A 12,650-nucleotide genomic window follows, 5' to 3' on the forward strand; every position below is an offset into this window, starting at 1 on the left:
GGCACCCCATGTCTTTTTTTTTCTTTTAAGTTTATTTCTTTTGAGAGAGACAGAGAGAGTGTGAGCAGGGGTGGGGCAGAGAGGGAGAGAGAGAATCCCAGGCAGGTCCCAAGCACGGTCAGCATGCAGAGCCCCATGCTGGGCTCAAACTCATAAAACCACAAAACTGTGAGATCATGACCTGAGCAGAAATCAAGAGTCAGTCACTTAACCGTCTGAGCCACCCAGGCATCCCAAGAATCTTGTCTTAAATACGATTCTCATTTTTCCAACCTTAGAATAACTTTATTAACCAAACAGCATTAAACCTCATGCTTGAGTTTTTCTCATGTATGAAATAAAGAAAATGATAATAACTTATGGATGTTGAAAGGAATAAATTAGGTAATGGTGGTCAGGACAGAGTATGCTCTCAATAAATGTTAGCTCTTTCCATTTTTATTTTCTGGATAATGGTCCAAATTAGTGGCTTTCAAACATACATAATTTTATCACCTTTTCCTCTAGATGTCTTACTGGGGTAACAGTAAAGATGCTTTTGTGGGGCAACAAGGTGGCTCAGTCAGTTAAGCAATGGACTCTTGATTAGGAGTCAGGTCATGATCTCATGGTTGGTAAGACTAAGCCCTGCATTGGGCTTTGTGCTGGCAGCTCAGAGCCTGTTTGGGATTCTCTCTCTCCTTCTCTCTCTCTGTCCCTCCCCTGCACACACTGTCTCCTTCTCTCTCAAAATAAATAAATAGACATTAAAAAAAATTTTGTTTTACCTTTTTAAAATATTTACTTATTTGTGAGAGAAAGAGAGACTGAGCATGAATTAAGGGGGAAGGGCAGAGAAAGATGGAGACACAGAACCCAAAGCAGGCTCCAGGCTCCGAGTTGTCAGCACAGTGCCCGACATGGGGCTCAAACTCACAAACTGTAGGATCATGACCCGAGCCAAAGTCAGACACTCAACTGACTGAGCCACCCAGGTGCCCCTTGGATCATAATTTTAAAATTAGGGACATATATACAATAAAATCTTAACAAAGTCTTTATTGTGAATGAAAAAGGTAAGTTTACCTTAAGAAATGTTGACTTTTGCCATAGGAAGACCAAAGAGCTGTTTCTGCTGCCATAATGAGAAACTTTTCTCTCACAACTATATGTTCCATCTTAGAATGAAACAGGGCCCTGTGGTATTTTGTGAAACTATATCCTGCTCTATGTAACCATCATTTAAATTTCGCACAATTTTGGAAAAAAAGCTCAATTTTCTGGAAGGGAAAAAATAACAGTGGAAATTTAACTACGTATTCTTAAACTTTACCCAAGTTTTCTTTATATTTATTTATCCATATTTCACAAAGTTTTAGTTTTTTTTGAAATTGAGCAACTATGGTATTAGAGAAAAAAACATTTTCTCAGGCTAGCTTGATTTACAAATTTATACTTTTGTGGCTCACGTATACATTCCTCCATTTATTTACTTTCCAACAAGTACTTGTTGAATACCAGCCATGTAGTTCCAAGCACTGATAGAATAACAGTGTAAAAGATGGTGTATAAGTAAGTAATTAGTGGACAATGAAAAAAATAATTTCAAAAAATGTAATTTGAGATCGTTTCAACAGCTACGAGTAAACAGAACAGAGTAATGGGATAGAGAGTCACTGGGGTATGGAATGGCTTCTCAGGGAGAGGGTCAGGTAAGTGCATCTCTCTGAGGCAGGGACATATGTGCATATGTGGAACATTTTATGGAGTCAAACATGTGAGGACCAAGAACCAGAGAAGATGACAACAAGTACACAGATCCTGTGGTGGAGATGGTCTTGGCCTGTTCAGCTAATGCACTAAGGGAGGTAGTCAGAAGGAGAGACTATAAGATAAAGGAGACAGAGGCAGAGGCAGAAGTTAATTATGAAGAACTTTGAAGCTAGAAAGGAGTTTGGGTATTTTTCTAAGTTTAATGGGAAATTGTCAGAGAATCTTGAGTAGGAAAATGACATGATGTAATTTTGCATGAAATAAAAATCACTTTTTCTGCTCTCTGATGAATTAGAAGAGTTGAAAAAGAGAAGCAAATTAAGGCTATTTTAGTAGTTCAGAGAAAAAGTGATGGTGGATTAAATGTGAAAAAGAGAAAAATAGAGAAAAGTGTGAATTCATTATATATTTTGGAGGAAAAGCAAATAGATTTTCTCTGGTGTGGGATCTGGGCAAATATGTTGGAAGTGGTGAAATAAGAAATACCCGGGGAAGAAAAATTTTGAGAAGGAAAATCAAAGTTCTATGTAGGACACATAAAGTTTGAGGTAGAAATATCAAACTGGCCATTGGATGCTGTGTTCTATAGCTTAGAAGAAAATTAGATCACAAGATATAAGCTTGATATTTTTCAACTCATAGACTATACTTAAAGCCTAGAAATCCTAAGAACTAACTAAAACTAACAGAGAGGAAGCTCTCAAATCTCAATTCAATCATCTGTCTTTAATTCATCACCTTTACTTCTCCCACCCCAACGAACACACCCAGTATTAGGCAATAAACAGTTGCATGTCTGAATATTGTACAATGCCAGTAAAACAAGCATACTTCTTATTCTCTAAACTTAAATTCTTCTGCTTGTTTATTTGAGCTCTTCTTTTGTCAATTGCCAGTGGTCTCCTTGATGAGCTGTTCTGTATATTCTCAAAGAAAGATACTGATCTTGATCTGAATATGTTTTTAGCTTTGATGCCAATAATGATTACCAATTGCTCCAATCCATGCTTGTACAAAAGTCAATGATTTCAACATTGGTGTTGATTGTTCTTTCAGTATGTGACCACACTAAATTATTGCCTTTTTCATGAAATTTTCTATGTGATTTTTCATGTCATTCTCATGTCATTCCCTTTGCCTAAAATGTCCTATTTCCCTTTATACACATTCACATCCTAGTCACCTTCAAAGCCCTAGCTCAAATGTTACGTTTTTTATCCTATAAGTCCTCAGCTAAAAGTAAGTTTTCCTCCTCTGGATACCTGTAACACTTAGAAGCACATCCTAATTGATAAATAATGCATCTTGTCAGATACTATATTTATTTAGATGCATATATGTTTGGGAAAGCTTAAACAAGTTGCCGTGCCTACAACTTGATTTTGCGTGGGTTCCTACCTATTACCTTCTGATGAAATAACCTGCCTTTTGAATGGAGATGACTGTGCCTCTACCACTTGACAGTATCAACTGCTTGGTCACACTTGATTAGACCCCTAATGGACACGACCCACTTGAGACAATCACCTGTTGTGTCAATGACCTGCAAGAGACTTGTGAATGCCTTAGCCAAACAGTCATTCATGATTGTGTTTAGCTGAGCATCGAATCAAATTCTTTCAGGAATCATAGCTATGACATACAGTCATTTATTCGGTTAGAAACAGGAGCAAAAACTTTAAAAAATCATAGAAAGCAATGATAAAATGGTTGGGTGTAGGAGTCTTGTCATGAGTGACTCATTTTTTCAAAGTTAAACAGAGCCACTGGTTGCTAAAGCATGAAGTGATTTCAGCAGCAAGTAAGAATCAACTTAATTATGCAACAGCAGGTAATGGAATAGCTATGTCTCCTGATAGGTCCAGGAAAAACCAGTCTGGAGAGTCACTGAATCCTTCCATGCAGCAAATTATGTGTAAGGCCTGGAAGGCCACCTACTTGGCTGTTCTGAGAATCCCACGAGCTATTTTCTGCCTATCAAGGGTGTCTTTACTATAAACCTATTACTTACAGTGGCTTGATTGAGTTGCTAGTCTACACTACTGAACTGTATTCTACCTAGGGGCCTGAATCTTGTTCATCTTTGCATCCATTCCATTCCTGAGCAGTGGCTTTTAGATAGAGTGTTCCCCTAAAACGACAGTTGAACAAAGATGCACAAAATAGCTTGAATTATTTCACATGATTAATGACTGTTCACAGAGGATACCATTCTTATTACAATCACATGGAAATTAAAAACATTTTCAATGAGACTAAGAATCAAGAGAGCTTGTCTTACATTTAAGAATGTCTTTGGAGAGTCAGCACTCTTTTATTTTTATTTATTTTAAATTTTTTTGATTTTTTTTTTGAGAGACAGAGAGACTGACCATGAGTGGGGGAGGGGCAGAGAGAGAAGGAGACACAGAATCTAAAGCAGGCTCCAGGCTCTGAGTTGTCAGCACAGAGTCCCACACAGGGTTCAAACTCACGAGCTGTGAGGCCATGACCTGAGCCGAAGTCGGATGCTTAACTGACTGAGCCACCCAGGTTCCGTAAGTCAACGCTTTGATGGCTCATTGGAGTTGACTGTAAACTCTAACTGGGTTACCTAAATAAACTGACAGATTAGTTTGCTACCATTATATTCCCAGTAAAATCCAACTTTCTTTGTTTAAAACAAAAAAGATATTCATATTCATTAGCTAGTTTATATTTGTTTCTTATTTAATCCTTGTAACAATCCTGAGGGATCAGAATAACTCTCCCATTTCCAGACCAAACTCTGGAATCAATAGAGAAGAAAGAAAAAGGTATGAGGATAAGAGAGTTCACTGTTTGGGACTGTACTTCACTTGAGGAACTTAGTCAGTCGTGCTTATCTTTGGGATGGCATGCAGGTAGAATGTACAGAGCAGGATTCCTGACCCTCTAAATTTATTTTTCCTTTCATCTTGTTTTATGACTTTTAAAAAATGTTTCTTTCGCTCATTCTTTTTTCCCCCCTTCATTATTTTTTTCAGCTTTGTACTCAGTCTGCAAAATACTGCAGGCAATGAATCTATCTACTCTTTTTAATCAGTCCTTCCAGTCCAGTCCCAGCCAGGCAGAGGTTAAAGCAGCTGGTTCCTCTTCTGGGCCTGTCACAGCCCAAATGTCACAACCCCACCTGCACTGACAGTGAGATACCTGCTGGCAAAATAATCTTTCTGGGAGAACACACCTGGTCTCACCCTGCCAACAGGCACAGCCACCACCAGAAGCTAATACAGTCCTCAGTGCCCACAATACCACAGTGCCCTCACTCCAAGGAAGCAGTTTATTAACTCATAACAGTTGCTGCTTCATTCTGCACTCATCCTGCCATCTAAGACAATTAGTGCTTCACAAGCCATAATTTTATGCCTTGTGTAGGTTTATCATTTTCAAATAAACTAACATGCCCTTATTGTGAAATAAAAAAATTCAATCCAACTTAAAAACCCCAAATTGTATATGTCACATTTTAAATAATGATGTTATTAAGAAAGTGGAGATGTATATGCATTTGGTCTTGGGCAAGTCACCTAACTTTTCTGTTCTGCAATGCTATATAAAACTAATTTAAGTTCTACTTTCTTCAGAAGATCATGATTAAGAGTGAATGAAATTAAGTAGGTAAATTTCTTTATAAAGAGATAAAAGATGTGCTCATGGTATCTTTAAGTATTAATACCCTGTGATGAAAATTGCCATTTTACCCTCACTTTAGCTTTTGAAATTTTGAAAATTGCATTTTGCCAATTTTATTTGGACAGCTACAACTTTAAGGCTAAAACTTTTATTAAAAATGATTGTTTTGGGGGGCGCCTGGGTGGCGCAGTCAGTTAAGCGTCTGACTTCAGCCAGGTCACGATCTCGCGGTCCGTGAGTTCGAGCCCCGCGTCAGGCTCTGGGCTGATGGCTCGGAGCCTGGAGCCTGTTTCCGATTCTGTGTCTCCCTCTCTCTCTGCCCCTCCCCCGTTCATGCTCTGTCTCTCTCTGTCCCAAAAATTAAAAAAAAAAAAAAAAAAAAAAAAAAATGATTGTTTTGGGGATTCTCGGTGGCTCAGTCGGTTAGGTGTCTGACTTTAGCTCAGGTCATGATCTCAAAGTCCGTGGGTTTGAGCCATGCGATGGGCTCTGTGCTGACAGCTCAGAGCCTGGAGCCTGCTTCCGATTCTGGGTCTCTCTCTGCCCCTCCCCACTCATGCTCTGTCTCTCTCTGCTTTCAAGAATAAATAAAACATTTAAAAATTTTTTAAGTAAAAAAAATGGACTGCTTTCAAGGAATCATGGAATTCAGGATCCTCCAGTCACCCATGGGACTAAGGTTAAATAGTTAAATAAATGACTATTGAATACTCAGTGGTTAATCTTTATACAGCTTCATGTTTCATGCCTGAAATGAGCCAATTAAACACATGAGTTCAAAGTTTAGAAGCTGACAAAGCAAATTATAAAGAAAGTGTATAGCGCTTCATTGAGAAAGAAATAAAGTATTACTTAACATATGTGTATAGAGCCACGTTCTTTAAACATATCATTGTTTGAGAAATGAGTGACATCATTGTCACAACTGCATGTTTCATATCAAGGATTATATGAGTTACATGCTGAATTTCACATTAATAAGATCAATGCATTTGCTCCAATGCTATTACCTAATAAAACACCCCACCCCTCTCAAAATAAAAGCAGGAAAGAAAGAAACAAAACAAAACTTTCTTACCTATTAAAAAAAAAAGTGTACCAACTCTCCATTCTTAGGAAAATATTTCATAAAATGAAAGGGGAAGAAACCTTGCTCACGAAATAGACGTTTTCACTTCCCCAAATAAATATTTAATATGACTAATGGCACCACAAGACAACTAGAATTACCAGAAAACAGAGGACTTCATGCTTCTTTAAAGATGTGAATTTTTATCTGATCTTACCACTTCAACTCAAGTAACTGCAGAAGTACTTTAATTAGTCAAATGTAATTATCTTTTAGTAAATGAATTGCACAGTACTATTGACAACAGTTCTTTTTCACTACATTGGTAAAGATCTCTTTATTTAAGCGAACATTTTAAAGGAGGGGAGGGCATTAGGGGACTGTGTCATTTTTATAAAGATAATTTGGAGAATAAAAAGAGAAGAAAGAGCCTGGCAGAAGAAACCACTAACACAGTGTAGCAAGGATTCTAGCAGAAAGAACTTTCCTTTAGAAAAAAATCACTGACTATATATTTGTGTAGAGTGTATTATCTGTGTCTCTGTGCTTACCAGCTAGGATTCCGATGATGGGATGGATCCACAGCTCCCTGCCTCCTTTAAAAAAAAAGAAAGAAAGAAAGAAAAGGAAAAAGAAAAACTCTCAAGATTTCCTTGCAGATTTACAGGTCAGAACTCAGGGTGAGAAACTCCGGGCACTTCTGCATAGACAAAAACCTGTGGGGAATTTGTGAGCTAACTTTAGTTCCTCCCCCTTTTTCTAAACTGATAGTAAATCTCCAGTCACTGACAAACACCTAAGCAACAGGCGGCTCTTGCTCTCTCTTTCAAACAGGAGGGGCTTATTTAGGACTTTGTCCTCTAAGCCGCTCTAAACACTAAACTCTAAACGCTTCTTTGCCTTCCAACTCCTTAGAACTTTGGGCAAAAAAACTATATCCTATAATGATCCTACTGAGTAAATAGAGTAACCTTGTTGGTGTGTAAGTCATACCAATGAGTTTGCTCTGGAGCTAAATTCCAAAATTCGCATTTCTTCTTGGTTTGGGCTCTGGAATACACTAATAAGGACGGGAGAGAAATTCTTTCCCAAGTCTCAAAATAAAGGAAACTTGGCTTTTGAGGCCACGCCCGGTGATCAAATGCATTGAGTTTCTAGTCTGAAGGTAGAGTTTGACATTTAACAGATTAACATTTTTAGTCACAAGTTTAAAATAGGTCTCAATTCTAGAATATACTTTATTGCCCAATAGGTGCATTAAAACACACACACACACACACACACACACACACACACACACACACACAACTTCTAGATTATCAGTTTAGTTAACAAGACAATCAAGAAGAGAGTTTGAAGATAAAGTGGAAATTTAGCCTCAAAATCTTCACAAATGCAAATTCTTCCTTTAAGCCTATGGTCTGTCTATTGATTTACCTCTGTTATCTTTTCATGCTGATCCCTGAGCTTGGGTCTAGTGGGTGAATATACTTTTAGGCATAAAATCAAAGAGTAAAGAGTTTTAGAGTGAAGACTAAAGCTAGGGACTGGGCCTGAATAATTGAATCCCTTTTGTATGTATGTTGATGCCTTTTTTGAGCACCCACACACAACAGGTAAAACATTATTTGGTTCAATCATCTCTGCCATGTGTTCACTATATAACTCAGGACAATTTACCTAATGCGCCCTGAAACTCAGTATCCATCTATCAAATGGACACAAAATTACCTTCTCACGAGATAAGTAAAATACAAAACAATGCATGTGGAAAGCCAGCACACCAAAACACACAAGTCAGCAAATGACACACTTTTTTTTTTTCTGAATTAATCAAAAATTATTGCCCTCCAGTGTCCAAAAGAGGAGGATAAAACACATGAAATGAATTTAATACAAGTAATTGAACAGTGAAAATAAAATATATTTCATTTCATCTCTCCTACCCTTACAATAATCCTATAATGTGTGTACTGTATCCTTACACTATTTAGTTGAAAGAGTAAACCTTTGAATCCAGTCTGGGTATCTCAAAATTTGCATTTTTTTTCCTATTTTGTTTATTTCTTGGGATGTAAGAACTTTGGAAGATTTGACCGGTTTTAATATCCAGGAAGTGAGCCTGGGCTGGAGTCTGTGTCATTTTTGGTAAAGAATCATAATCCTTTACTGACTATGGATATTGAAATAGAAATAGAGCTACAGGTTTATAGGTCAGGACTTACTTTCACATTGCTTCTTCTAAAGTCTTTTCATAGTAGTGTTAGAAACCATCCCATCAAAATATTAATCTGCCCTATAATAAGATCTCCTTCTTTCCCCATAAAGGAAGGTGGTCTTGTCTGAAACAATCTTCTCTCTTGCCAGTAATTTTCTTGCCTCCCTATAAAATCTCCATTTTTTAATGTTTATCTACTTTTTTTTGAGAGAGAGAAAGAGGAAGGGAGAGAGAGAGACAGCAGAAGCAGGGGAGGGGCAGAGACAAAAGGAGAGAGAATCCCAAGCAGGCTCTGCACTGTCAGCACAGAGTTCAAGGACTCTGGTGAGCATAGAACTCACCAGCCTTGAGATCATGACCTGAGCCAAAGTTGGATACTCAATACACTGAGCTACCCAGGTGCCCCAGCTACATCTTATTTCTTATGTTTTGTAAATCTCTTTTTTAAAGTTTGTTACCTTCTACTAAAATGCAGAAATTCAAAATTTAATCTCACTGGCTTTATTCAATACTTCATAAATTGGGAAGTGCTCAATTTAGCAGATAGAAAGCCGCTCCTAGGAGCTGTACAAAATGAAAGATTTTCATAGAAAGAAGGAAGAGAGAACAAAGATGTTATATTAGACAAAAAAGATAGATTGGTTATGGCAAAGTCACTTTCCTTTAGGGCATGACAGGGGTTTTCAAGTGCATTATCTAATTACTGTTAATCAGGTAATTCCTGATTCCTGGTTTAAGATGTCATTTCTAGGAAAGCCAAAACTATAATTAAGTCTCAGTTTGGTGATGTGGAGCTTAGCATAAGTGACTCCATTACGGGTCTGTTATCTTGTTTTTAATTCTTCATTCACTTAAAAAAAGAAGTATCAAGCGTATTCTTTGCATCAGGCATGATTATATGCCAGGGATATTAATGATGAGGAAAATCTTTATAATATTAACATAAGTCCCTAAAGTTATAAAGGAACTGTGAAATATCAAGCCATGGAGGGAGTGGTGGAAACAGGGACCACTGCAGGATCAGCTCTGGAAGGAAAACAAGGAAGGGATTGAGCTTCTATTTCTTCTTTTTAGAAAAAGGAAGAAGAAACATGCTGCCAGGATAAACTGTTGTTACCAATTCAGTTGTCTATTAATTTCCATATATATCATCTTGCCTACAACATGATAAATCTCTAAAATGTTAAAGACTTGATTATACCTTCCTGAGCACCTTGCCCTTAAAATGGAGCTAAATAAATATGTTAGTTACTTTTTCCAGAAAAGGTTCAGTTTCTTCTATCAAAATAGATGAAGGGGATATAATGATGATTATTATCCTATTCTTCAGGGCTTATTCACCATGGCTAAGCCAGTGCCAGGGAAATAGTAGACTTCACTGGGTGCTTGCTGTATTATTTACCAAATTAAATTCAGGGCAGCAAATTGTGTCTGCAAGTATCCAAGGCTACACACCCAACTATGACACTCCAGTGTGAAATGTTCCATGAGTAGAAATGGGTAATGAGATTGAACACAGAGCTGCTGCTCAGCAGCTAATTCAGGTCCTACTATTAATAAAAGTGTTCTGTAGAAGTGAAGAAAAACCTCAACCATAGGGACCAGTTGGGGAAGAACTGATAAACTGCAGTCTCAAACTTGCGTGTTGAAGGATAGCAGAATGTGTCACCCAAAAATATGACTGCAGGTGTTCAGAAATTGCCACCACAAAATATGTCTCTGTGGTATATTGATTATCTTGAGCTGGAGGCACTTAAAAAACAGCAAATGGGAGAGAGGCTGTCTCTGATCTCTTATCTGCCTGAAAACGGATCCCCCAAAAGAAGTCAGTTGTTATCAATCCCCTCCCTGGGAGTTTCTTCAACCAGGGAAGATTGACTCTTATCACAGGAGAGCGGACTAGAAGTCCACACCCTGACCAACTTTGTCACTAACTATCATATCTTTTACCTATACTTTTCAGGGCCCTTTCCTAATAAACATTTACTCTCCCTTTAAGAGGCCTACATCTCCCCTCCCCTTCTAATCTAATGGGAGTCACCCATTTTTCCCTGGGTATCTCCCATGTATACATGAGACATTCATGATAATAAACTTGTTTGTTTTTCCTCTTGTTAATATTTTATTATAGGGTTACCACCTAAAAACTCAGAAGGGTTGAGGAAGAATTAAAATTTCCTTCCCTACAGTATATAGAAAATCTCTCATTATTCTATTATATAAATTAAACAATTATATATATATATATATAAAATTAAACAGTATATTTATTATATATATATAATTAAACAATTATATAAATTAAACAATTTAGGATCTCAATTGTCACTTCTGTAAAGGGAGAATTAGTCTTGAGTCATTACTGGGACTCTCCTTTTCCACATGTTTTAAGCACAACAAAATACTCTGAGATGAGCCTATTAGCTTCCTTGACTCTCTTCCCTTCTGCCTCTCTCTTTTCCCCATACCATCACCCTGCACTCCCAAACACTCTTTCCCTCTCTTCTGAGGGTGAACCAATATAACATAAGCTTTCTTAAAAGCCAGGTCAGGATGTTCTCACTAAGCAATTTCTATCCTGAAGCCAAGAAATGCAGAATCTTCTTTATATGGGTAGAGAAAAATATAAATAAAGAACAGTACACACACAAAAAATTCTTTCTCTGCTCTTTCCCTTCCCCTTTCTTTTTCCCCCTCCTCCTCCTTTTCCTATCTTCACTCTCTCCTTCTCTCCCCCTTCCCTTTGTCTTTATTTCCCCTATCTCCCCTTTCTCATTCCTCCTCCCCTTCTCCTCTCCTCTTCTCTCCCCAGTGTCTCTCCCCTTGCCTCCCTCCTTCTCCTCACCTCTTCTTCCTCCCCCTCCTTTCTCCCCCTTTCTCCTCTTCCTGTGCTTCTGTAGCAAGGAAAGCAAAACAAATTAATGTGCCAGTAAATCACTAGGTTGTATTTAAATAAGCTCTTCTCTCCTTCCTGTGAGGTATATATTCTGGTTATTAGAAAAATTTTCCAGTAATGGACAGGGAGTTTCCTATCCTCTGTACATAGTATTTTCAGTTTTTCTGAGAAACATATAAGAGCTCATTATAAGCAAATATCATTTTGCCAGTTGATGATTAAAATTCATTTAGAAACTAAAATTCCTGTAACCCATTCACTTTTCCCTAAATCAGAATTTCTCCCTCATTATTAAATTCACAGAGATATTTAAGGCAATCTATATGCGGTGTTCTGGCAGGGGAATTTTAATAGTTCTCTTTTATGTGTGTTCAGATGTCAATTTGCCCAAATGTCTGATTGTTTACCTTAAGAACTGGAATTAACAAATTATATTTTTCTCTGTATTTAAGTAATGAGCAGATAAAAGAATCTGAGCTAGATACAAAGGGTTTTCACACAATCCATATATAGTCTTGCTAGTTGAGTTATTTGATATTCTATGTAGCTAATTAATTAGGTCTATTTGCTTTGTTGACATTGGAAATATGTTAATTTTAAAACTTTGAAGATTTATCACTTTATCACATTTTATTGATTTCATTTTTAATTTTTATTTTGAAATAATTTCACTCCTGTAGAAAAGTTGCAAAAATACTACAAAGAATTTTATGTGAGGGTGCCTGGGTGGCTCACTTGTTTGAGTGTCCGACTTTCGCTCAGGTAATGATCTCGTTACTCAAAGGTATAAGCTCTGCATTGGGCTCTGTTCTGACAGGTCAGAGCCTGGATCCTGTTTCGGATTCTGTGTCTCCCTCTCTCTCTCTGCCCCTCCCCTGATGATGCTCTGTCTCTCTCTCAAAAATAAACACTAAAAAAAAAAAAAAAAAAAAAAAAAAAAAAAAAAAAAAATGGATATTCTTCACCAAGACTTACCAATTTTAGCATTTTGATATATTTGCTTTTTTCTCTCATAAACATAGCCATATACTCCTCAAGACACATCTGTGTGTCCTTTCTTG

General features: G+C 37.3%; 1 protein-coding gene across 3 annotated transcripts in view; it reads right to left on the reverse strand.

The window, feature by feature from the left end:
• The window catches only part of KYNU (kynureninase), a 115,357-nt gene extending 108,078 nt beyond the window's left edge, over positions 1 to 7,279 (reverse strand). Inside the window, exon 1 of one of the 3 annotated variants that reach the window (XM_019455085.2) lies at positions 7,027 to 7,274. The gene's annotated coding sequence lies outside the window, so the exon portion shown is untranslated. Of the gene's footprint in view, positions 1 to 7,026 lie in introns of all 3 variants that reach the window. The other 2 variants (XM_019455091.2, XM_019455093.2) reach the window with 2 other exon arrangements.
• Between the last annotated feature and the right edge of the window lie 5,371 nt (positions 7,280 to 12,650).

This window comes from Panthera pardus, unplaced genomic scaffold (genome assembly GCF_024362965.1).
Source record: "Panthera pardus isolate Hobbes unplaced genomic scaffold, ASM2436296v1 HiC_scaffold_10, whole genome shotgun sequence".
NCBI lineage: Eukaryota > Metazoa > Chordata > Mammalia > Carnivora > Felidae > Panthera > Panthera pardus.